This window comes from Esox lucius, chromosome 10 (assembly GCF_011004845.1).
Source record: "Esox lucius isolate fEsoLuc1 chromosome 10, fEsoLuc1.pri, whole genome shotgun sequence".
Taxonomy (NCBI): domain Eukaryota; kingdom Metazoa; phylum Chordata; class Actinopteri; order Esociformes; family Esocidae; genus Esox; species Esox lucius.
The window spans coordinates 20124434-20150249 of NC_047578.1; the positions used below are offsets into that span (position 1 = coordinate 20124434).

Consider the following 25816-nt stretch of genomic DNA (forward strand, 5'->3'; position numbering starts at 1 on the left):
GTCTTTGTACTATTTTCTATTAAATATAGGGTTTAAATGATTTGCACATCATTGCCTTCTGTTTTTCTTTACATTTTACACAGCCTCCCAACTTTTTTGGAAACAGGATTGTACATCGTTTGGCCTTGGAGGTACTGATTGTTACAGTGACTAAACTGAGAGAATTGCACTATGTTATGTTTTAATAGCTTAAACAATGTTATCAATGTACTAATTATTTCACCAAAAACCTAGTGGCTGAATCAATGATCATGTGGTTACACATTTTTACAAACCAAATGAAAGCAAAATCAGTTGTGCTCTACGTAAGATGGGTTGCAAGTGTGATCAGTTTGGAGTTTTATGCTAAGAGTTTTGAAAACCCACAACATACTGTTGATAATAATACCAAAGTGAGTACTAAAACAATATGCATACTGAAACATGTATCAAACTCCTGTTGTATGACATTCCAAAAAATCATCCCGGCAAACGTGCCTATTTAAACTTAACCAGTAGCCACGTTTGTTTTTTTGTTTCTTTGGTACTATTATCAATAGCATGCAGTGATTTTTCTAAACTCTTACATACAATATTCATTCTAGGTTTTGTTTGACCTAACCATGGAGTATTTCCTTCCAATATCCTAGCCATAAATTCTTGTAGTTCCTCGCCCTTTGTGGTTTCTGGGTGGTTATGTGTAAAAGCACTTTGTGACAACTGCTTATTTAAAAATGGCTTTATAAAATGTATTGATTTAGCTGTACAGCAGTGTGAGGAAAGACCTTTGTGAACACATAACGCATTGAACTGTCTCGTGAATGGGCAACAGCAGCAGAAGATAATGCCGGGTTCTATTCCTGTCAGCTAAGACCAGGAAGATGAGGTTGCATTTGTCACTTGATTCCCTAAATGGCATGATTGACCATTGAAAAATGTTTGTCTGGTCAGGCGAATCTCGATTTCTGCTGCGACATGCAAATAGAATGGTCAGAATTTGGCAATGCATTCTATGAATTTGAAAGACACATTGAAGTGTATTTTCATTAGTGGACATCAAAAAATTTATATTAATCTCATAAGAACAAAATTACACAAAGTTACACTAAAACAAAAGTTTATTGATGACAACGACTACCATATAATTTTGCCTGATATTAATAAAAAACAATGAATCTTATTCATTTTCATAATTATTTTACTTATTAGAATTTTTGCATGTTATTGATGTGACTGTAAATGTTGTTAAAAGTGTCCAGGTTCACTTGTTCACATTGTTAAAGCGGTGGTACAGGTCACCAACATCCTCTTGAGAAACTTTGACCCAACCAGTCTCTTTCATGTGATAGACTGCAAAGAACAAAAATAAAGTCAAAACACACACACGTCCACCATCTTATCAACAAGTGAATACACTCAGACTTACTGTTAACTGTTCCCCTGGAGTAAGCATCTCTGTGTGTAGCATGAAAGATGGCCCTCTGAGCCAAATCATAGGCCTTTGGAACAGACAGGTCATATCTGTAGCCACTGTCCATCACACCATATGCATAGCTGTTACCAGACCCAGTGGAGAACATGTTTCCACACAGTCTCAGGCATTATCGTCAACATAATACAGCCCAGGACCCTGTAATCATGGATGGTTACTAGTAGCAGACTAGTATTTAAATTAATGGGTGTTGCTGTAGTCACCCATTGAAAGTGCAAACTTTGTAATGAAAACATATACAATCGTTTTACGTTCTCTGACGCCCAATTCATAACAATATGAATGGGATATCATTTGTATTAAATTTTTTGCTATCATGTTCATTTACCATCACTGTGACATACCTTACCTGCAATTTCTACTGTTAAAGACATTAAATAGAAAAGCCGTCTAAATGCATTAATCATCATTTAGGTTTACCTCCATTTACCTGAATGACACATCATATGTACCTCTTTCATTGAGTGTGCATGTGTGAGCAATGCATGGTTGTATGTGTGTGTGGGTATTATCCACTCCTCTAGATTCCTCTCTGTCCTCCACAGTAGATCTGTCTCCTCAGACTCCCTGAATGTCTCTGATCTGAGGACTCAGTAGAGAAACAGACACCTGATGATGGTAGTGATGATGATGGTCTTCTCTGCTCTGATTAATTAAAGCTCCAGTGACTCACTGTTGACTCTGTTGCTGGAGCTGATTACGCCTGCAAGGACAGGACAACACTAAACACACACACTACACACTACACACACACCTAGGTCCAGCTCCACTAGTGTTTTCTAATAGATAGATAATGGTAGTCATGTTATTGTCTCCAGCTGTCCTGTAGTTCCTGATTGAACGGAGCATTTCTTTAATGTTAGCGAGAGCTCACTGTGTTTTATTTGTCTGATCTTGCTATCAGATTGAGTCAGATGAATACAGAGCCATGTACAGTGTTGATGGTTTCCCTCTCTCTCAGGTGTACATGGGCCTGGAGTCACAGAGGGGTTTATGCAGTTTGGATATGATGGAGAAGACTTCATAGCATTGGACCTAAAGACAAGGGCATGGATCGCTCCAAAACAACAGGGAGTCATCACAAAATACAAGTGGAATGGATCTCCTTTTTTTACAGCGAAACTGGATATGATGGAGCTCCACTGACAAAGCAATGATGATGTCATATTACAGTATTATATAATTGTTTATGCATTTTATTAAGATGGAATGAAAATGTTATATAATTTTCTACTCGTTCCCCTATCTTTTTCAGTACCTCTCTCTTTCCCACCTTTTCTCCAGTCCCTCCATCAGTGTCTCTGCTCCAGAAGACCCCCTCCTCTCCAGTGACCTGCCACGCTACAGGTTTCTACCCCAGGAGAGTCATGGTAACCTGGAAGAAAGATGGACAAGATCACCATGTAGATGTGGAGATGGGAGAGACTCTCCAGAATGATGATGGAACGTTCCAGAAAAGTGTTCACTTGACAGTGAAGCCTGAGGAGTGGAAGAACAACAAGTATCAGTGTGTGGTTCAGGTATCTGGTATCAAGGAGGACTTCATCAAGGATTTGACATAGAATCAGATCGGGTCCAACTGGGGAAAGACCAACAAGGGTAAGAAAGATTTACTGATTCAACATTAATTAGACCCAAATAACCTGAATACTGAATGTGATAATACACCTTCCTCAGGAACACTACCTTGTTGATTGAATACTATTTTCACATTGATAGAGTGGCCTCCTGAACTCTTAATTTGGAATGTATATAGAGGCTAGTTAAAGTTCATTAGTATGAAACTGAAACATAAACCACTGTGTGACTCCAAGTCGAGTGAATATGAAGTGCTGTCCAGTTTCATCCAGTCCTTTCCCCCACAAAAATTCTATGACCCAAACATTTTAAATGAGATTAGATTCAACTTTACTGTCATTGAACAAGTACAAGTACAGTACAATGAAATGCAGTTTGCGTCTAACCAGAATTAATCAAAATGCATTACATATGGCAACTCTAAATGTGCAATGGAAGCAAATAGAGGAGTGGTAATTATCAATGGCATTCTAAATTTGCAATCAAGGCAAATTGAAGGAGTAGGGTAGAAACAATTGTAACAATTGATAATGCAAGTACGGTGGCAGTTCTAAATGTGCAATGAAGGCAAGTTTAAGGTGCAAGTTGGCATGTGTAAATGAAATACAGGAATAGCAGCAATGACACGTACCTGTAGACAACTGAAAACATCCTTATCAGACTTTGTAAGGCAGTGACACAGTCCAGTAGTACAAAGGGAGGTATTGATAATGATGGGTCACAGAGTTTAGCAGGGTTACAGATGACCGAAAGAAACTGTTCCTGAGCCTGCTGGTGCGGGAACAAAGAGACCTGTACTGCCTGCCTGATGGGTGGAGGACAAACAGTTTGTGGGCTGGATGTGAAGCCTTTTGGTCTGCTACGGAGCAACCACCAAACCACACTGTGGTGCAGTTAGTCAGAATGCTCTCGATTGTGCAAAACAACAATAACTGTACTGCAATTTCCCTCCCATAACTGCATGAAACCCCAGAAACCTTAAAACCTACAGAAACCCATTTTCCATATCCACTTCTAACTCCACGTCTGCCCTGTTGTGATGATTACAGGTGTAAATGACCAGATATCCACTGGCTTTATCATTGGAGTGGTGGTAGCTGGCCATAGTTGCTGCTGTTATTGTTGCTGCTGCTATTTCAGCAAACTGGCAGACTACCCAGACTATATGAGCAAGCCAAAGCACAAGTTAACAATGAATTGGCCAAACAGCTGCAAACAGGATATTCTTTCATTTTTTAAGAGTAATAACATTTATTTTTATTTAATAAAATCTAGTGTTGGTATTCTTTGTGCTCTATTTAGACCTTAAAGCTCATATTATTCATGGGTTACTGTTGCATATTTTGCTAAATAAACTAAAAACACATCTCTTGTAATTCTTGACAAAAAATGTTTTGCTCTGTACTGAAACCATGCTGAACCGTGGCCCTCAAACCACAAAACCAAACTCGGCTTAGATATACTGTTACACCCCTACAATTACAGTATTATAATCAGATATTCATACATTTTCTAGTGATTCAGTATATGTACGGGAATACTATTGTTTATCAATGTGTTTTTTATTGGGTTCATGATAAAAGGATGTGCATTTTGGTTCACTTAAATACAGATTTGTGTTGTTGTGTTTATGTAATGTTTCTGGAGTAGGAATACAGTCTTACAAAAACCCTTGAATTGTGTCATACAAATTATCAGACTCAGTAACATCATGTTCTTCTCTGTGTTTCAGGTTTCGTTCCAGCTAACAGTAAGAGCCTTTCATGTTGTTTCTTATTCAAATGTTTTCACTTAAACAGAAATCAAATACATTAATTATTTATTATAACTTTTTTGATGTATTTGACTTGACCGTACCTGTTTTAAAGTGTAGTTTTGCCATATTTGCTTGTAGCTTCTGATGATGGTTCCAACTCCTCCAACTACACTGCTCCAAAAGCATGAGGTCTCTGTTACCAATATCAAACAGGTGAATATCTCATGGATGTCTATCCGTCTTTGAAATGTAAACTTTCTCCCCAATCTCTTAATTTCATGTAATAATGCTACAATAGTAAATAGAGAAGAAGTTAATAGAGAAGAATCTAGAAATCAAATCTCAAGGATCGGGGTGATTCCTTTCAGTCTATATTTCATTTTTCATACTGAAATAAGAGAACACTCTTCTGTCTTCACAGAGGAGAATCACAGACAAGAGAGAAAAGACCACAGTGAAAGTTGAAGTGACAAAAATAACATTGATCTTAAACAGGACAACCTTGTGATCATTTATTTAACTAAAATCTATAATGACACAAATTATGTTTATAAAGTAACTGGGTATTGGGTTGTTTGTATATAATCTGAGAGGACAAAGCAAATTTAATTATTGTGTGCTTGAATCGTTTGGATCATTGGTATTGTTTTGGTGTATTTCTGTTTTTCTTATTTCCAATACAGTCATTGTAAATAGTATAATGTGAATTGTCAATTAAAATGTAATGATGTCTTCAAATTGCAATTACAAGTTAGTTACAGTGCTTTGCAAGCCCTTGACCAATTCTCAAATGTTATTGAATTCCAAATGGTTAATTGCAATCTTATATGAAATCACTGACACTCAAAAATGAGTTGGTTTTATGTTTGGAAATAATTGTAAGAAAGGTTTGAAGTATTCGACCTCTTTGCTGTGGAAGTTCCCAGTTTATACAGATGAAACAAATAGCTCTAACATGGAACCAATTACCTGATTATTTGCCTCCACCTGTGAACCATTAAAGTGAATCTGAAGTATAATTAAGACCAAAGAGCATTGCACAGAAGGTAAAGATGAAGTACAAAATACTTTCCAAGTGTTTGGATGAATAATGGAAGGGGAGTGAAGTAATGATGAACCGGTCCACGATATTGTATTGGAGGATGGCTAGAAAAAAGCAGAGACTCAATAAGAATCAGCTGAAAGCATTAGAGTAGCCCAACTCTTCAAAGTGCTACTGTATGTATAGTACCAACCTATGGAGGCCTATGCCTCAAAACACACCATCCCCACAGGAAGTATGGTGGTAGCAGCATCATGCTGTGGGAAGTACTATGCATCTTATTAAAATTGAAGGAAGAATGGATGGAGCAAAATACATTGAAATACTGCCAAGAATCTGTTTCAAAACTAAAACCTAAGAGTATATGTACCTTTCCGCAGGAAATTGATCCCTAGGATAAAGCCAAAGCAACTTTGGAGTGGCTCAAGAACAAAACGTTTGAATGTCCTAGAATTGCCCAGTTAAAGTTCTCAATCCCAGTTTGAGCCTAAAATTGCAGTCCACAAGCATCATCTGAACAACCTGGAGCCAATCTGCCAAGAAGAATGGACATCCCTGTGACATGGCAAAATTGGTACATACCAAAAGACAATTACTTTGAAATATGGCTCTACCAAATGTTAATATGTTGGGTTTGAGTACTTATGTAAGCAACACATTTCATTGTTTTTATTTTCTAAATATTTTCTAACATGAACCATTGTTTTTTTTATACATAGTTTTATACATGGTGTTTATTTTCTTATTTTTTCTTTATAATGTTTTTAAAATGATTTGCTCTGTTTACAGTTTTATAATATAGACACATAGGAGGTAATGTAGCCTAAATACTGGTATGGTTTTTGTCATTGTGTCAAAAAGATGGAAAGACAGTAGAAAGAGAACGACAGACACATCTTGGGCTAATTCATTTTCTGGGCTGATATGGCTTCTGGGCTATTTTTGTAGGCTGAATTAAGATAAATCTTGACTGGAGGAGTAATGTCCAAATTTTATTTTTCAGAAATAAATTATTAACTTAGTAAATGTCTCAGATTGTAATGAACACCGAGACCTGGGGGGTGTGGTTCCAATTGCGGAGACGCAACTGTCGGTTTATTTCAGTACAGAGGAGTAGGCGGTTGACAAAACCGTAGAGTCGGGCCGGTAGGTTCAGTAACCAGGAAGTCAGTCCACGAAGGTAAAGGCACAGGCAGGAAGCGACGAAGCGGAGAAACCAAAAGCAGGCAGGCAGGTCAGGACACCGAGCGATCCGTCCGCGAAGGTGACAGTACCGACAAGGGTAGACGATAGAGGAATCCAGGGACAGGCAGGCAGGTCGGGATACCGGGTAATCAGTCCGTAAGGGCAACTGCACAGGCAAGTTTCGACAGGAGGAGAAACAAGGGAACAGACAGACGGGTAAGGATGCAGGTCTCTAAATCACACTGGAGGACGGGGACGGGAAGAGAGGGAATGGCAGGCTGGGAGTCAAACAGGTGAATGCTACGAGCGATAACGGCTTGGCAAGTCCACTACAAACAATACCTCACGCGGGAGTGGAGACAGAGCACAGGTTAAATAGGGGAGGAAACTGGACACAGGTGTTTAGAATTCTGGAGATTGCGATCTGGATTGCTGGCTGCGTTCATGTGTATCTGGGAGTGGGAGCGTAACGGTGGTAGGTGAGGAGTGTGGCGGGGAGGAGTTAGACCTGGACTGGTGCGAGAACCTCACACAGATCTTATTGTTGTTTGGTACATGGATGTTTGGTACATTATGAACTCTACCATTTATCTCTCAAATCCAATCCACAACATTATTAAAAATTCTAGGTTGCCTATATTTACAGGATTGTTCAATAGACAGACATGTAAAAGAGAGCACCAGGACCCCAGTGTTTTCATCTATGTGGCACCTGTATCTCACTGGGCCATGGCTATAATATACCTGCTCTTTCCAGGGGCCAAGCTGTGATGGTAATTCCATCGATCAGAACACTTTAATAAGGAAGTACAGAGACGAAATTCTCTTAGCACAATTCAACAGTTTATGAATTATTATTTGCAAATAAGAGAGACGCGTCAAACGCTTACAAACATAATCGTCCAAGGAGTCTCTAACGTGATACATGAACAGCTCGTATTTATTACAGGTAAAAGGGGTGTGGTAAGTTGTTGCCCATCTGTCTTGTCACATAGGTTTTTACCTAAATGGCGGGCTGTCCCCCCCACCTTATCCTTCTCAACTCCTGAAGAGACACAATGTCTGGACAATCCACAGAGACACTAAAGGGTTAACCCCTCCCAGGTTGACTGAACAGTGCTATGAAACCAATTCACAAAACCTGTCTGGTAACAGATGATATTAACATTGGTTAACTTTAATAGTCTTCTGTCGATCTTGAAGACTATGTTTTAGAGCTGTCCAGTTCCTGTTTGGACTTGTAGTATAAGTAAGTATTCTTACAGACCAAAAGTCAACCTTTTACAGATGGCACAAATATTGTGTTTGTAGATTTGTATTTGTGCAATTAATTAAGATTAAACTTCATAGTGCCAATCAATTAGTACCTTGGTGCATCCAACATGTTTAGGGAATGTATTTCTTTCAGGGCATCATGCTAATGATAACAATATTTTACTTGCTCCTTTAACATGTTGATTGTGAAGTGATATTTGACCAGATCATTTAATATTTTGTCAAAGCATCTTCATATCAGGCTTCTGTAAAACAATTATTCAAACCTTTTACCAGTGGTGTAAAATGTAGGCCTATAAAATTGTAATATTTGAGTAAAATAAGGACTACCAAATGTTGCAGGTAAAAATGTAAGTAACCCACTAACATACTTGAGTAAAAGTTGATGTATTTTGTTTATATTAGACCTCAGGATCAAATGTAAAAGTATCCTTTAAGACCAACTTGCAAAATGCTAATTATTCTAAATGTAATCTGTACTTTCAGCGTTATTCCTGCCTGTGGTACATTGGATAAATACACACTAATTTACATATACATGTATGTAAGGTACATAACTGCATATTATTAGTATTTTTAAAATACTTTTTCCCTAAGGATGAATCCTTAAGAGACAAGATTGTTATCTTGTGTGAGGAAATGTTAGAGTCTATTGGCTCAGATGCCATTGTCCCACCATGTACATGAGGACATGAGAGCAATATATTTTAATTAGCTTTATGTCATAGCATATACTAAGGCAATCTATGTGTTTATATTACATGGTAGTATGAAAATTGTCCCAACTGGGTATTCATACTTTCCCTCAATTTTAACTGAAATTATTAATTGTGCAAACAAAAAAAAAATATATAAATTGAATGTATTAATATGTTTTAACCTCTTACATTAAACTGAAATAATATATTGCTGGATACTGTTGATACTGTTCAATAAAATACTATTTTATTGAATAGTGGTGCTGTATGGTATGGTCAGTATTGGACCCACTGAGACCTATAGAATATTTTCTCTTTAAATACAGTACTTCTGACATATACACTCTGTTTAAATGGGCCTCCCTGCATATACAATACCAAACATATTGGTACCAAATTATTTAAGCCTGTATTAGGTAAATGCCCACACCTCCTTTTAGTTCACTCCTTAACATCTTCTTCGCTCAAGTAGATTTTCACTCTGGTCACCCTTAAAGCCTAAACTTTCATCATGGTCTACACACATCTCAACACAAGTGTCAAGAATCTTAGGTTTGACACTTTCATTTCTCCTCACTCAGTATGAACTTCTAAAATAAAGTAACAAGAGCAAACAATTTCTGTAAGTCACTGGATCAAAGCGTCAGCTAAATTAAACAAATGTCAAATGTAATTGTTTTTTGGTACATTATGCCTTTTACTGTAAATGCCACTAGAATATGTAACTGGTACAATTTTACAATTCAAATTGGAATATTACAACAACTGCAGCAAGGTGTTGTGTGATAATGAATCAAAATATGGAGTTATAAACATCTGAGGCTACAAAATAGAGGTCAAGTTTTTCAGGTTGAAAATTATCTTTATTAAGAGACTTGAACATTAGGAGGAGCTGTACACCGATCAGCTCTACATTATGACCACCTGGCTAATATTGTGTAGGTCCCCCTTTTGCCGCAAAAACAGCCCTGACCCGTCGACGCATGGACTCCAGTAGACCTTTGAAGGTGTGCTGTGGTATCTGGCACCAAGACGTTAGCAGCAAATCCTTTAAGTCCTGTAAGATGTGAGGTGGGACCTCCATAGATCTGACATGTTTGTCCAGCACATCCCACGGATGCTCAATTGGACTGAGATCTGGGGAATTTGGAGGCCAAGTCAACACCATGAACTTGTTGTGTTCCTCAAACCATTCCTGAACCAGTTCTGCTTTGTGGCAGGGCACATTATCCTGCTGAAAGAGGCCAATGTCTTCAGGGAATACCGTTGCCATGAAAGGGTGCACATGGTCTGCAACAATACTTAGGTAGGTGGTACGAGTCAAAGTAACATCCACATGAATGGCAGGACCCAAGGTTTCCCAGCAGAACATTGCCCAAAGCATCACACTGCCTTTGCCAGCTTGGCTTCTTCCCTTAGTGCATCCTGGTGCCATGTGTTCTCCAGGTAAGTGACGCACACTCACCTGGCCATCCATGTGATGTTAAAGAAAACATCATCAGACCAGGCCACCTTCTATTGCTCCATGGTCCAGGTCTTAATGCTCACATGCCCATTGTACGGCACTTTCATAAGTGGACAAGGGTCAGCATGGGCACCCTGACTTGTCTAAAGATATGCAGCCCCATACGCTACAAACCGCCATGCACTGTGTGTTCTGACACCTTTCTATCAGTAACAACATCTTTTTCAGCAATTTGAGCTACAGTAGCTCGTCTGTTGGATCAGACCACACGGGCCAGCCTTCAATCCCTACGTGCATTAGTGAGCCTTGGCCACCCACGACCCTGTTGCCAGTTCACCCCTTTTCCTTCCTTGGACCGCTTTTGATAGGTACTGACCACTGCAGACAGGGAACACCCCACAAGAGCTGCTGTTTTGGAGATGTCTGACCCAGTCGTCAAGTCATCACTATTTGGCCCCTGTCGAAGTCGCTCAGATTCTTACGTTGCCCATTTTTCCTGCTTCTAACACATCAACTTTGAGGACAGAATGTTCACTTGCTGCCTAATATATCCCACCCACTGACAGGTGCCATGATAACAAGATCATCAGTGTTATTCACTTCACCTGTCAGTGGTCATAATGTTATGGCTGATCGGCGTATACTTTCATTTTAAAACTACAATTTCTCAAATTTTAACCTGACTTGTTCAGAAAAAAAATTTATTACTCACTGAAAAGTTGGCATAAAAGTTTATGGCTCCCCTTTAAGTTTAAGGCCAAAATATGACTCATTGTTTGTGTTATCTATTTTTTTCATTCACTTTTGCAACATTTGTAGACATTACATGTATTTCAAATACTTAACTGCATTTAATTGTAATGTATACATCTTTAAATCCATTGGCTTCAGCATACAACATCTTTAATATGAATTTTACTCCTAGAATTAATATAACAAATAATTATATCTCATGCATCAAACTCCACCAAAAATAGCGTCTATGAACTGTATGACCAAGGAAGATTTTATCCAAAACTGCCAGAAGAATTGATCAGGATACAAAGAAAGACCCAGAGGTAACCTCAGAAGAAATACAGGCTGCTCTGGAAATAGACGGTGGTTGTTTCAAGGAGCACAATACGACGATACTTGAAAAAATATTTGCTGCATGGTTGAGTTGCCAGAAATAAGCCTTTATTGTGCCAATGCCACAAAAAAGCCTGGTTACAATATGCCTGACAACACCTTGACACGCCTCGCTGCTTCTGGCACTCTGTAATTTGGAGTGACGAGACCAATATTTTGCTTTTATGGTCACCATAAGCACTATGTTTGGAGAGGGGTCAACAAGGCCTATAGTGAAAAGAATACCATCTCCACTGTGAGCCACTCTTGGGAGATCTCACATGTGCGATTCATGCAAGATGACCAAAGACAGTTGAATGTGAATCCCATAATAAATAAAAGACATGTGTTTTATGCAAACGTTTGAGCACAAATGTAAGTTCCAAACACAGTCACTCACAGTTGACCACTCCTCCAGAATAGGCGTCTCTGTGCGTTGCGTGGGTGATGCCGCGGCGGCCCAGCTCATTCGCCTCCTCTACCGTCATGTCGTCACGGTAACCGCTGTCAATCACTCCATATGAATAGCTGTTACCACAGCCGGTAGAGAACATTCAGAGAGACGTGTGCCATTGTCATCCACGTAATACAAACCAGGGCCCTGGACAGAAACACACACAATACATTGATACTCATCCATCAACAGACATGAAAGTCTGAGGCACCTTCCCTAGTGATGAGGCATAAACATGGGATTCAACAATACTAGGTGACATCATAATGAAAAAGTGTGAATGAAAACACACACCCAGACTCTTCCCACTCCTCACTCCCATCCACACACCCCCAGACTCTTGTGATGGTAATTCTATGTATCGACACTCGGAGTAAGGGACACAGAGACAAAGTTCTCTTTGTACATTATTTTATTAATTATTATGCACAGAGACTATTATGAGAGACGCGTCAACCGCTTACACAAACATAATCGTCTGAGGAGCCTCTAACTAATATAGCTCATTCAACCGTATATATCACATAGGAAAAAGGGGTGTGGTAAGATGCTGCCATCTGTCTCATGTCAATCAAACACCTTTCCCTTTGTTCTATCACACAAGTCAAATGCTATCTTCCCCCACCTTATCCTTCCTGCCATAATGTTTACTGTAGTGTTTACCCAAAGGGGCCAACTGACCTTACTCCCCCCAAGGACCACATTCCTGAGGAACAAAAGACTGATACCCTTCTTCTAGGCAGAAGGACATGGCCCAAATACCTGTTAATCCTCTGATATTATGAAGACATGTGTGTCACAATCAAAGTAAAGATCTACATATCAGCCAAATGGAAAGACAGACATTTCTCAAATGTACCTTAGTTCAAAATTACCATAACAATCCATCCTCTTGATACCATGTCAAACCTTGGTATCAAACCTTAAACAGTTCACTCATTAGGATGTAGACTGTAACAAAACAGTACTCTTTAACAACATGACCCAGTCAATATTATTACCCTTAATGATTAGAGAACTGAACAAATCTGAAATGTCTGGATCCTCCCTTACATTCTTCTAGATGATTACCTTCGTATTAACTCCAAGATCACACATTGTCATCATACAGAATCATAACATAGTACAGCAAAACTTTTATGTTAAAATCATCATAAACACCTATCACTGAATGCATCCTTCAATTTATCACTGTTACAAAGTCCTCTCATGCCAATTAGATGTACTTCCAAAGTCATCACAAATGTTCTGCTCCTCCAAACGTCAGACAGTCAGTTATGAACCATTTCTTTGGCAGGTAGGTCTAACAGAACGAAAAAGTCAGATGTATATTCCAAGGTGTTGTCCTTCATAGCTCAAATGCAGACACAGCTCTTGTTGTCTCCATTCTAGCTGTTTTATCAGCCAGGCCAGGAGAATCTGTGTGTTCTCCCTTGTGAACTCCAAGATGACCAGTTTTAGCTGAAGGTTCTAGAGCTAAAGGCCATGTAGAAAGTGACTAGTTACTAGCACCAGAAAATTCACTTTTCCCTCAGTGACTTCAATTCACTGTGTCTAAAATTTCACCACTGAAATCCTCGTGTAGCGTGTCGTCGATCCCAGGTTCCTCTCTCAGCTACCTGGACAGCAGATGAGATGTACGTGGTATGGACCCAATCAGCGTAGCATGATGTTGTGCAGTAGATCTTTCCTACGCCTCCATCCTCTCGGTCGGAGGTTGCCTTCTCCATCACATTGCAGAACCATCAGGACTCGAGTCAGTCCAGCTCACAGGAACTCAGCATCCTGTAGACGTGCGGCACCTAGACGTGCAGCGAGCCAGAGTAGTAGGACAGTCTGTCTGTGAGATCCATCTCATCTCAGCCACCTCACAGTTGTCCTTTTAAGCCAAGCTCAGTCTCTCTCAGGGCTCCAGCAAGTCCTCTGTTGCCGAATCGCTTTCAAGTGTTCTATATCTGAATGTGTGAATTATCCTTGAGAAGATTAGTTCCAACTGCACAGTACATCACATATGTCCATCACGTTAGCTTGTTGCTTCTCGCTGATACATTAGAACCACACACTATCAAACACTCAAACCCTATATTTCCAATATCTCTCTACTTCTTCTCTCCAAATAGAGTAGAACAGTTGAAATCAATAACAGTATCGTTAAAACATTAACATCTCTGGTGCTTCTGTTCTGCTAGTGTAGCAAAATAACAATTCCACTCTTTTCTATCGTTGGTGTAACAACCAACACAAAGAACAGAAGAACACAATTTCACATATCTCATTACTGTTCCAAAAACTCATCACTTAAGATAGTTTGCTACCACTCTCTAAGAGCAGTTCATGAACAATTCTCAGTTCACCTATATGATTTACATCTGATTGTGTTGTATCGGAACTACAATCAAATTCACCATTGTTTCACATAAAGGATCAAATACCTTATTTCAAATCAAACATTTCACACCATCCTGAAGTCAGCTAACATAACTGTTATTTAGCCTAATTTCTCTACAAGATGAAACTCAGTGTGAATTTCTCAATCTCTTCTTATTATCCTAGCACATCAAAGACACTCTGAAATCCTGTCATAAATCATGACCCCCCCTTTTTACTCCTTTACCACCACAGGGCTCTCCCTGGAGTGGGGGGTGGTCTACTGACCTAAGAACAGACCCTGGTCTTGAAGAATTGTCACCTTATCACTAAGGGACACTGTTGTTATCTTGAAACACCCCAGGCATTGACAATAGTAAAACAACCTTTTTTCTCTTCATTCACCTCAAAGAAACCTCTGTTAACCATTAACTTTCCAATGATTACTTACTAGGACAGAACTTAAATTAGAATTAGAATACCCAATTTTGATAATGTCTGTTTCTCTTCTAAAGAGTCCAAACAAGTTAAAATCCATCTCAAACTGTTTTATTTTGTCAGTGAGTGGAGTGCTACAGTGGGTCTGTACCTCTCTTTATGCAATTTAGACTTCTCAAATTTTTCCCAGAAATATAACTCGATGCAGAATTATTTTCTCAATATCAATTAAAACATGGCAACATTTTGTAAACATGTAAGAAATAACTAAATGTGCTCCCTGCACGTTTCTACCCACTTATTCCATAATGCATAAGATTAATATGATTACTTCTAATCAAATATTAAACTAACTAAACAGTAACACACCCATCAAATTAGTTATTGCTTAGCTAAACCATTTCAAAATGGCAAGACGTATTCTACTCAACCATAACCATGTTAGATTTCACATAAAACATACTTTTCAAAAACCCAATTTGACAAACTAAATTATTCACGTAACTTCTTCAAGTACCTATTTAATTTGCTTTGAACTCTAAGTTCAACTCTTTTCCATTTGAACTCTAAGTTCAACTCTTTTCCACTATAGATAATCATTTCATACAATCCCCCCTTGCTTTCACGACAGAAAATGACTTCAAGCTTGAAAGCAGAACCATTACAGAACCGAAATTAAAAAGAAAATCGATAGTTACGAGGAATCTAACATACATCCAGTTAGGGCTGGGCGATTTTGCCTAAAAAAAAAATCTTCGATTTTTTTAAAGAAAAATTCGAGTTTCGATTCGATTTCCGATTTTTTTTTCAATGCACTTAAATGACTGCAGACATCAGATATAGTGTCAAAAGTGCAACTTTATTGCTATGATTGTCCTCAAGAGTTAAAATGCGTAGAATCCCAAAACAAAAAGTAAATGAGGCTCTGTCATTCAACAATTTCAAGCTTTAACCCAGGTTTAAGCAAAAGTGCAACAACTTCACAGTAGCTTAAATTTTCTGTTCAAGAAATTTTGTAACATATAACATTACAATTAAAAAAAATAGTGGCGAAATACTTGCGACTGGGGACAACGTACCTCGCATCTAATATTTTTAGCATGTGATTAAAGCCTCGCTTTTCGACAGAATAAATTGGCAGCATGTCTGTGGCAATATAAAACGTGATCGCCTCTGTAATCGCTTTCCATCGCGTTCCGTTCTTATCATAAGGCACACAGTTTGTAAAGCTCTCAGGAAGTGTAGTTTGCTTTTTAGCAGGTGTGCTAGAGGAGCCGTTTTCGCTACGGAGCCGGCTGCACTTCTCCCATTCTTCGCGATGTTTATTCCTCAGGTGCTGGAAAAGATTTGTTGTACTGCTGCTTCCAGTAGCAACAGCCTTGAAACATATTTTGCAGCAAGGCTTCGTCTGTGTTTTGTCTGCTGCATCAAAACCAAACCAGTTCCAAATTACGGAGTTTCCTGTGCCTTTCTTTGGAAGTAGTTCTCTGCTAGTACTACACGCTGCCATGTTGTTTTGATTGTGTGTTACGCGCTTCTTTTAGTATCTATGGTAACGCACAAGGACGAAACGCGGAGAAGTCCGAAAAAATTATTGTGGCAAAAAACTCGAGTTTGCAAAAAAAAAATCGTTTTACACTACAAAATCGATAAATCGATTAAATCGATTTATTGCCCAGCCCTACATCCAGTAAACGTCGCAAACTGAATATCCAACCAAAACAACCGAAAATAAGAAAAACATCCTCAAAGGAAATAAAAAAAACTGTACCACACACACGGTCACTCGTGTGAAGGAACTCCCAAAGTAGCATATAAAAATTTGCATTTCCACAGGCAACGGCCAAACTAAGTTGAGACCAACAAACATCATGACTCAATTTACCTCCTAAAGTCTAGGGAATTCACTTAATTTTAGATGTAAGTCTATGTCATTCAAAACAGTGGCGGTCAGCCAAAATCGCTACTTTCACGCATATCTCATGCAAAGACATCGAATTTGTTCTAGCAATTAACAATGTTGGATGACGTAAGGTCTCCACCCTTACTACAATTTGATTCGAAATCATAAATGTAAACATTATTCAACCCTTAGTAATATGCTACCTTCATATAATGTTAAGGGTGGCGGAAGCCATCCCAGTGGACCTGCCCACCCTTCCTGAAGCCGAGCTCCACACATATATGGTGAGCCATTAGCAAGGCCAAATGTTTGTTTATGGTCCCCAGACCATACTATCAATTTAACCTACATCGTTCGTTAACTGAAGATTTTAGATTTAGTGTCCAACCTATCTAATATTTTCGCAGTTTGTAAAAATGTGCTTATCATTATCTATACAGATTTATGACGTCACTATAATCAAGGAACAATCAGTGAGCGAACCCCATGATACCCCAGGCTAGAACTCTAAACGCAGACACATCAATCAACCCCATGTATCAGTTTACCAGGCTAGAATTTATAAAGCCAGTAATGGGCATCAGGCATAGGCCCTAAAACACAAGAATTAACCCAGGTATCATTGGAAATACAAATAAGAGAAACCACATTATTTAACCAAACTCAATTTAGCATTTAAAAAAAATAGGTTATCTAATTTCGTGTGGAGTAAACTTGCTTTGGCTGTGTAACCCTCTTCATAGGCCATGACTATATTGGATTCATATGCGGCCCTCATGGAGCACAGCGTGTCTCCTTAACGTTCAAGTCTATCACCAGGTGGATTCTTCATTCTACCACTTATACAAGATATAAGGAGAGCGAAAACACAATACGATAACCTTTCGTAAGACAACCATGAAACTATTTTACCAGATTAGAAAACCACTGTACCAAATTCATCACTAGGTTTCAGACTACCCACTCGTGCTAGCGAACAGCTCAGCACACAACAGTCGGCTACCACCTTCCTTAAGGCTTACCTACATACCTACAAAGCACAACAAAACAGGTTATTTCCTGAATACCTATTAAAACATGGTCAAGCATGACAGAACAAACCAGGCTATTTCGAATGCCTATTAAAACATGCTATATAACATTCAAGTGCTTCTCAAACTACATGTAATATTCAATTAAATAAGCTTGGCTATTACCGAGGAAGGTGATCAGGTTTCCTTGATAAGTTCCAGCTTCATTTAATGGTTAGGCATGATACATTTTAGGAAATAAACATTTAAGAAAATCAATGATTATGAAAGCACACCTCAGTTTCTAGTATCGTCCATGATTCCAGAGACCCCATCTTTAGACTACTGTCGTTCCCACAGTGTACCAAATTAGAGAAGCAGCATTATACCAATTACCAATCTATCCCATTTATTAAATTTAAGACAGTACTTTCGCATACACCCCAGTGGACACCAAACAAAGCAAAATCTTGCGATTTCAAAACTTCCAAGGTAACAACAACCTTGAACAAATACACATATCCCGCCAAGGAACATACAATGCAGCCAATCGGAACCCCCGTGCACAGGGATTTCCAAAATGGACAAATGCATTTACTAGATGATGACCACAAACAGATAATGACAAATGACCGTGACTCGGGCCACAACCACACACAGAAGTGGCGCGCGCATACACAACATTTGTAGCATAACCACTGATCCAAATCATAAGCTGACCAACAATTGCGGCAATTTACAGGAGCAATCCCTACTCCCTCACAGGCACTGAAAGTATGAGATCCAATCTCAATTGCATATTTAAGTCCAACCTAAATTGCAGATGTTCAAGCAGTCCAACCGCTTATAATCCAGCACTAATCGCAACGCAATAGGTTAGCTGCATAGGAATGGTTGTCAGGCCTAACTACAGTCGCTATTAACCAAAACACCACACTTCAACATCCAAAACCATTATATACAGGAGCACGTTATACTCCATCACGCAGTCCAACTGCTGCACGGGAATGGGTGTCAGGACACGGAACAAAAACGACATGTTTCTAACTACAGCCGCCCTGACAGCAATACTCCAAAAAAACTTGTAGTCACCATACTTTCTCAAATCCATCTATCAACTTCCACAAAACCATCAAATCTGACTTACAAAAACCAACCACATTGTTTAGTAAAGCATATGAAAACTGTATTAAGGAACAATCTCACCGGTTGATGCTCCCTCTGGTCCCCTGTCTGACCGTCCGCACCCCTCCCTCAGGCGGTTCAGCGTTCCTGCGTGTTCCCGTTGGATCGCTCATGGCGAGGCCAAAGAGAAACCGAAACTGTCTCAATTCTTGAGGGAACAATACGTCTATAGAGCCGTTGTCTTGATTCGCACATGCATCTTCCCAAATCCAATGTCCAGTCGAATGTCCAGTGGTAGCTTCATAACTTTAAACGTAGCGGTTAGCAAAGTTTCTTCCTCAACCCCGGGTCTGTAGTCTTCTTTGGTCTCAGCCGCAAACACCGGAGATTACGGGTGTGTACACCTGGTGTGTACAACTCCCCACTTATGGAACTTTTCTTGACTCAAACAACGAAAAGGGCCATAGAGCTTAGCCTCCAGCGGGGTTGGCTACGATTGCAGGGAAACGTCGGGACTACGCAAACCTCCAAGGAGGCCTAGCGGGGGGTGACGGGCGATCAGAGGGGATCGAGCCATCGAACCTGAGCAAAAGAAAAACTACAACACAGATCAATAAACTCCACACAAACTTTCCCAAAGCTTTCCATCACTACACACTGTCTACACACCGTAGCCTACGCCTTCCACCTGCAACTCCCATACGTTACCACGTCCATCCACCTCCAAGCAGCCCAACAGGCCGCGCATCCATCACCGAACGAAAAAGCCAGTCGCGAAAAACCTAATAACACTCAAAGAACAATTGTCCACATGTCCAAACACCATAAACAGAAACACCGTCGCCGAAAACTTACCACAACGCTTACCCAACACAAAAAGCAGCAAAAAAACAAACGCAGCGAAACAAACTCTAGTCAATTAACAAATCCCATAACCATCCAAACCTAATGTGCCCTAACACAAATACCAGCGTCCTAACGCTGTCATCTCAATCAACGTGCCCTAACATCGTCGATAGACCCGTCGGCCCGTAAGTGAGATTTTCAAGGCCCTAACCTTGTCTGCAGAATTCAAATGTGCCCTAACACATACACTTGCGCCCTAACGCAAAAAGGAGCCCTAACCCCAAGTATACTCGCACCCTAACGCAAAAAGGAGCCCTAACCCCAATTATACACGCGCCCTAACGCAAAAAGGTGCCCTAACCCCAAGTATACACGCGCCCTAACGCAAAAAGGAGCCCTAACCCCAAGTATACACGCGCCCTAACGCAAAAAGGAGCCCTAACCCCAAGTATACACGCGCCCTAACGCAAAAAGAAAGTGTCCTTACCTCCCGAGCTCGAAATCTAAGTCCGGGTACCTGTACTGTGGAATCCCAAAAAGTAGGAGACCACAGGATCAGTAACCGAGGACGAGCCCCCAAATTGTGATGGTAATTCCATGTATCGACAGTCGGAGTAAGGGACACAGAGACAAAGTTCTCTTTGTACATTATTTTATTAATTATTATGCACAGAGACTATTATGAGAGACGCGTCAACCGCTTACACAAACATAATCGTCTGAGGAGCCTCTAACTAATATAGCTCATTCAACCGTATATATCACATAGGAAAAAGGGGTGTGGTAAGATGCTGCCATCTGTCTCATGTCAATCAAACACCTTTCCCTTTGTTCTATCACACAAGTCAAAGGCTATCTTCCCCCACCTTATCCTTCCTGCCATAATGTTTACTGTAGTGTTTACCCAAAGGGGCCAACTGACCTTACTGCCCCCAAGGACCACATTCCTGAGGAACAAAAGACTGATACCCTTCTTCTAGGCAGGAGGACATGGCCCAAATACCTATTAATCCTCTGATATTATGAAGACATGTGTGTCACAATCAAAGTAAAGATCTACATATCAGCCAAATGGAAAGACAGACATTTCTCAAATGTACCTTAGTTCAAAATTACCATAACACTCTTCCCACTCCTCACTCCCATCCACACACACCCAGACTCTTCCCACTCCTCACTCCCATCCACACACACCTTGTTGTCCCATCCAATGATCATACTGCCCATTGACAGCCACATGCCCCTGTAGCCCAGCATCATGTTGGAAAGCAGCTTAGAGGCAGCAGACACAGAGATCCTCTTCTTGTTCCTCAGTTTTTACAGCCTGAGACACATGTAGACAGTCACCCTATAAGACAATGCAGTCAGAGTGCTAAACCATTATGTGCACAAACATACATGTAACTCCTCCATACCGGTATTAGTAGGGGTTGGAAGCAGAACAGGAACCCCAAGAAAGGGGCAGGGCTGAATTAGAATTGATTAGCATTATGGCTAAAACACTAAGTCACTAGCTGATACTGATACAGTTGTGTGCTGCCTAAGTTATGTCAAACTCGTTTGTTTGGAGTGTATAGAAACATGAATGTATGGTACATTACCTCAGTTTTACCCTCCCTAGTCCTTCCTTTGCCCTTCAGCCTGACTGACAGGCATTCAATTATATGATATTAACACCATGTAACTTTATAGCAGGACTCAATCCCACAGAGCTCCAACAGACCTGCACTCCTTAGCCAGCAGTCTCTCCCAGTACTGGCAGTCAGCAGCACTACCAGACATGGTCCCCAGCAGGTAAGGATTGATCTCTATCACCTTGTTAGCCTCCTTCGAAGCTACAAAGAAAATGGAGCTATATGGTGAAATTGTACAGGAGTGATTGTTGTTTAAATTGTATTTTTTGTGAATGTTTAAGTTTGGTAATAGATTTCTGACAGCAAAGGTGTTTGCATGTGTGGAATGGCAACTGTAAGAACCAAAGGGGGAAACACACTGAACGGTAAATAACATAAAAATGTATATTTGGACATTTTACTCACAACATTGCCAGAGGTAGTAGTAAAGGTAGCATATGCTTTTAATAGTTTATCACTGAGTATTACTAGTTGATTACCTACTTACAGTATTGTCAGATGAATATAACTCCATCCATCCATCTTCTCCCGCTTATCCGGGGCCGGGTCGCGGGGGCAGCAGTCTAAGCAGGGATGCCCAGACTTCCCTCTCCCCAGACACTTCCTCTAGCTCTTCCGGGGGGACACCGAGGCGTTCCCAGGCCAGCCGGGAGACATAGTCCCTCCAGCGTGTCCTAGGTCTTCCCCGGGGTCTCTTCCCGGTGGGACGGGACCGGAACACCTTCCCAGGAAGGCGTTCCGAAGGCTTCCGAAAAAGATGCCCAAGCCACCTCAGCTGACCCCTCTCGATGTGGAGGAGCAGCGGCTCTACTCTGAGCTCCTCCCGGGTGACCGAGCTTCTCACCCTATCTCTAAGGGATCGCCCGGCCACCCTGCGGAGAAAGCTCATTTCGGCCGCCTGTATCCGGGATCTTGTCCTTTCGGTCATGACCCAAAGCTCATGACCATAGGTGAGAGTAGGAACGTAGATTGACTGGTAAATCGAGAGCTTCGCCTTGCGGCTCAGCTCTTTCTTCACCACGACAGACCGATACATCGACTGCATTACTGCAGAAGCTGCACCGATCCGTCTGTCAATCTCCCGTTCCATCCTTCCCTCACTCGTGAACAAGACCCCTAGATACTTAAACTCCTCCACTTGAGGCAGGCACTCTCCACCAACACTCTCCCCTCCAAGAACTGCCACCTTAACGTGGTGGAGGGGTTTGAGTACCCGAGTGACCCTAGGAGCTATGTTGTCTGGGGCTATATGCCCCTGGTAGGGTCTCCCAAGGCAAACAGGTCTTAGGCGACGGGTCAGACTAAGAGCGGTTCAAAACCCCCTAAATGAAGAAAAACATTTTGAGTACCGTGACGTCGCCCGGTATGGCGCAGCCGGGGCCCCACCCTGGAGCCAGGCCCGGGGTTGGGGCTCGTATGCGAGCGCCTGGTGGCCGGGCCTTCCCCCATGGGGCCCGGCCGGGCTCAGCCCGAACGGGCGACGTGGGGCCGCCCTCCCGTGGGCTCACCACCCACAGGAGGGACCATAAGGGGCCGGTGCGAAGAGGATCGGGCGGCAGTCGAAGGCAGGGGCCTAGACAACCCGATCTCTGGACACGGAAACTGGCTCTAGGGACGTGGAATGTCACCTCGCTGGCGGGGAAGGAGCCTGAGTTGGTGCGTGAGGTTGAGAGGTTCCGATTAGAGGTAATCGGGATCACCTCTACACACGGCTTGGGCTCTGGAACCACACTCCTTGAGAGATGAATATAACTGTACGACAGAAAGGAATTTCAAATCAGAACAACATGTGGGTTATGTGCTTCAGTTACCAATGTAACTTACAGCTGAGGCTCTGGAGTCCACAGCCACAATGACACCATGTGTAAGGGTAAGGTGAGCAGCAGCGCCACCGTTCCGTGCACATTCTGTTCCCATCACACACGAACACATCCCGGACTTGTTTTGTGTCACATGTCTTTAATCATTCACACCAGGTCCCTATCATCTCGTTTGTATGTGTTTAAATGATTCCCCTCTGCTCCCCACATTTGTCGATCATTGTTGTTCATGTCTCCTTGTGTTCTGCACGTGGTGAGTTACGGTTTTCTGCATAGCCAGCCATTTGTTTGTTTGTTTGTTTGTTTGTTTGTTTGTTTGTTTGTTTGTTAGTTAATTGTGTTAAGTGCTTGGTGTTTCTTTTAAGTAAAGATTTGACACCGACTACCATTCCTACCTCTTTACCACACACTTGTGACACCATGGCGGAATTGGGCCAATGTTGTGGTACCATGGTTCAGATCTATGGACCCACCACCTTGACCCTCATGACTGTATGACTTGAGGAACCCCGAGGGCTAGAGAGAGAGAACAGAGGAGAACAACTTGAGGAAATGCATGTGTGTTTTTACGTGTAAGGCGTGTCAAAAGCATATTTTTTTTAAACTATACCCTACTCACATTAACTCCAACTGGAACCGCAAATTCCTTAATTGGTATTTCAAAATGAGAGTGATAAGGTCGATCGACAAATACGATCTCCCTTTTCCAGTAATCTCTCCACGAAGTTGCGAGTGGGAATTATAGCCACTTACACAGAAAATGGCCATGATTCTATCAAAAAAGACAATGTTTTTAAACAGAATTAAACGAATTGACTTATATGAGGAAAAATATCCCATATGGAAAATAGATATATTTTTGCAATGCAAAATGTATGTAGAATATATGATGAATACATGTCGAATACATTTAACTTAATTCAAAATACATTTCAGGTACCAAAATGCATTTCACCTTTTATTCTGAAATGTATTTAAAAATGTATACATATATTTATCTATATTCAAAATAAATTTCAGGTATCAACATTTATTTCACCTTTTACTCTGAAATGTCTTTAAAAATGCATTAATACATTTGACTTAATTCAAAATACATTTCAGCTTTTATTCCGAAATTCATTCATTCATCTTCTTCCACTTATCCGGGGCCGGGTCGCGGGGGCAGCAGTCTAAGCAGGGATGCCCAGACTTCCCTCTCCCTAGACACTTCCTCTAGCTCTTCCGGGGGGACACCGAGGCGTTCCCAGGCCAGCCGGGAGACATAGTCCCTCCAGCGTGTCCTAGGTCTTCCCCGGGGTCTCCTCCCGGTGGGACGGGACCGGAACACCTTCCCAGGAAGGCGTTCCGGAGGCTTCCGAAACAGATGACCAAGCCACCTCAGCTGACCCCTCTCGATGTGGAGGAGCAGCGGCTCTACTCTGAGCTCCTCCCGGGTGACCGAGCTTCTCACCCTATCTCTAAGGGATCGCCCAGCCACCCTGCGGAGAAAGCTCATTTCGTCCGCCTTTATCCGGGATCTTGTCCTTTCGGTCATGACCCAAAGCTCATGACCATAGGTGAGAGTAGGAACGTAGATTGACCGGTAAATCAAGAGCTTCATCTTGCGGCTCAGCTCTTTCTTCACCACGACAGACCGATACATCGACTGCATTACTGCAGAAGCTGCACCGATCCGTCTGTCAATCTCCCGTTCCATCCTTCCCTCACTCGTGAACAAGACCCCTAGATACTTAAACTCCTCCACTTGAGGCAGGCACTCTCCACCAACCTGAAGTGGGCAAGCCACCTTTTTCCGACTGAGGACCATGGCCTCGGATTTAGACGTACTGATTTTCATCCCCACCGCTTCACACTCTGCTGCAAACCGTCCCAGTGCAGGAGCTTCAGCATTATTCCTAAAAGTATTTGAAAATGTATAAATACATTTCAGTTTTGTCCAAATGTATTTCACCGTCAACAATGCTCTCATTACAATTGTAATGTATTATAGAAAATACATTAACAAAATATTTTTTCAAGCCCATATTAAAATGCATTTTTCTGATCCTGTGAGATTAAAAAGATGAAATGTAATTACCGACGTATTGATTATATCACATTTAGGTATTGAAACACATTTTATAGATATACATTACCAAAACACATTTCAGCTTATAGTGACAAATGTAGTCTTACATACTAAGGTAAACTTGGCAAATCCACTACTTGCCTCTACTGTTAAGATAATCCTGTTTGGAGTAATGGTTAGTGTGCCTATCTGTGGAACATCAGGTTGCAGTTTCAAAACACTACCTGGTTGACACTGCAGTATGTTTAGACATGCATTTTTTATAAATATATTTAAGCGGCCAATTTCAAACATTTTGACAGATATTTACCAAATGTATTCAGGAATATACAGTGGAGAGAACAAGTATTTGATAAACTGCCGATTTTGCAGGTTTTCCTACTTAGAAAGCATGTAGAGGTCTATAACTTTTTATCATAGGTACACTTCAACTGTGAGAGATACATTTGACAAAAATCCAGAAAATCACATTGTATGATTTTTTTCTAATTAATTTGCATTTTTTGCATGACATAAGTATATGATCACCTACCAACCAGTAAGAATTCCAGCTCTCACAGACCTGTTAGTT

The 25816-nt window shown here is 40.9% G+C and overlaps 2 protein-coding genes and 1 pseudogene across 5 annotated transcripts in view; all 3 read right to left on the bottom strand.

The window, feature by feature from the left end:
- Positions 1 to 25816, bottom strand: part of LOC114828690 (BOLA class I histocompatibility antigen, alpha chain BL3-7-like) — a 593411-nt gene that overhangs the window by 238446 nt on the left and 329149 nt on the right. The window lies entirely within an intron of this gene.
- Positions 1 to 25816, bottom strand: part of LOC105009518 (class I histocompatibility antigen, F10 alpha chain-like) — a 262976-nt gene that overhangs the window by 147425 nt on the left and 89735 nt on the right. The window lies entirely within an intron of this gene.
- Positions 1241 to 23957, bottom strand: LOC117594962 (annotated as a pseudogene).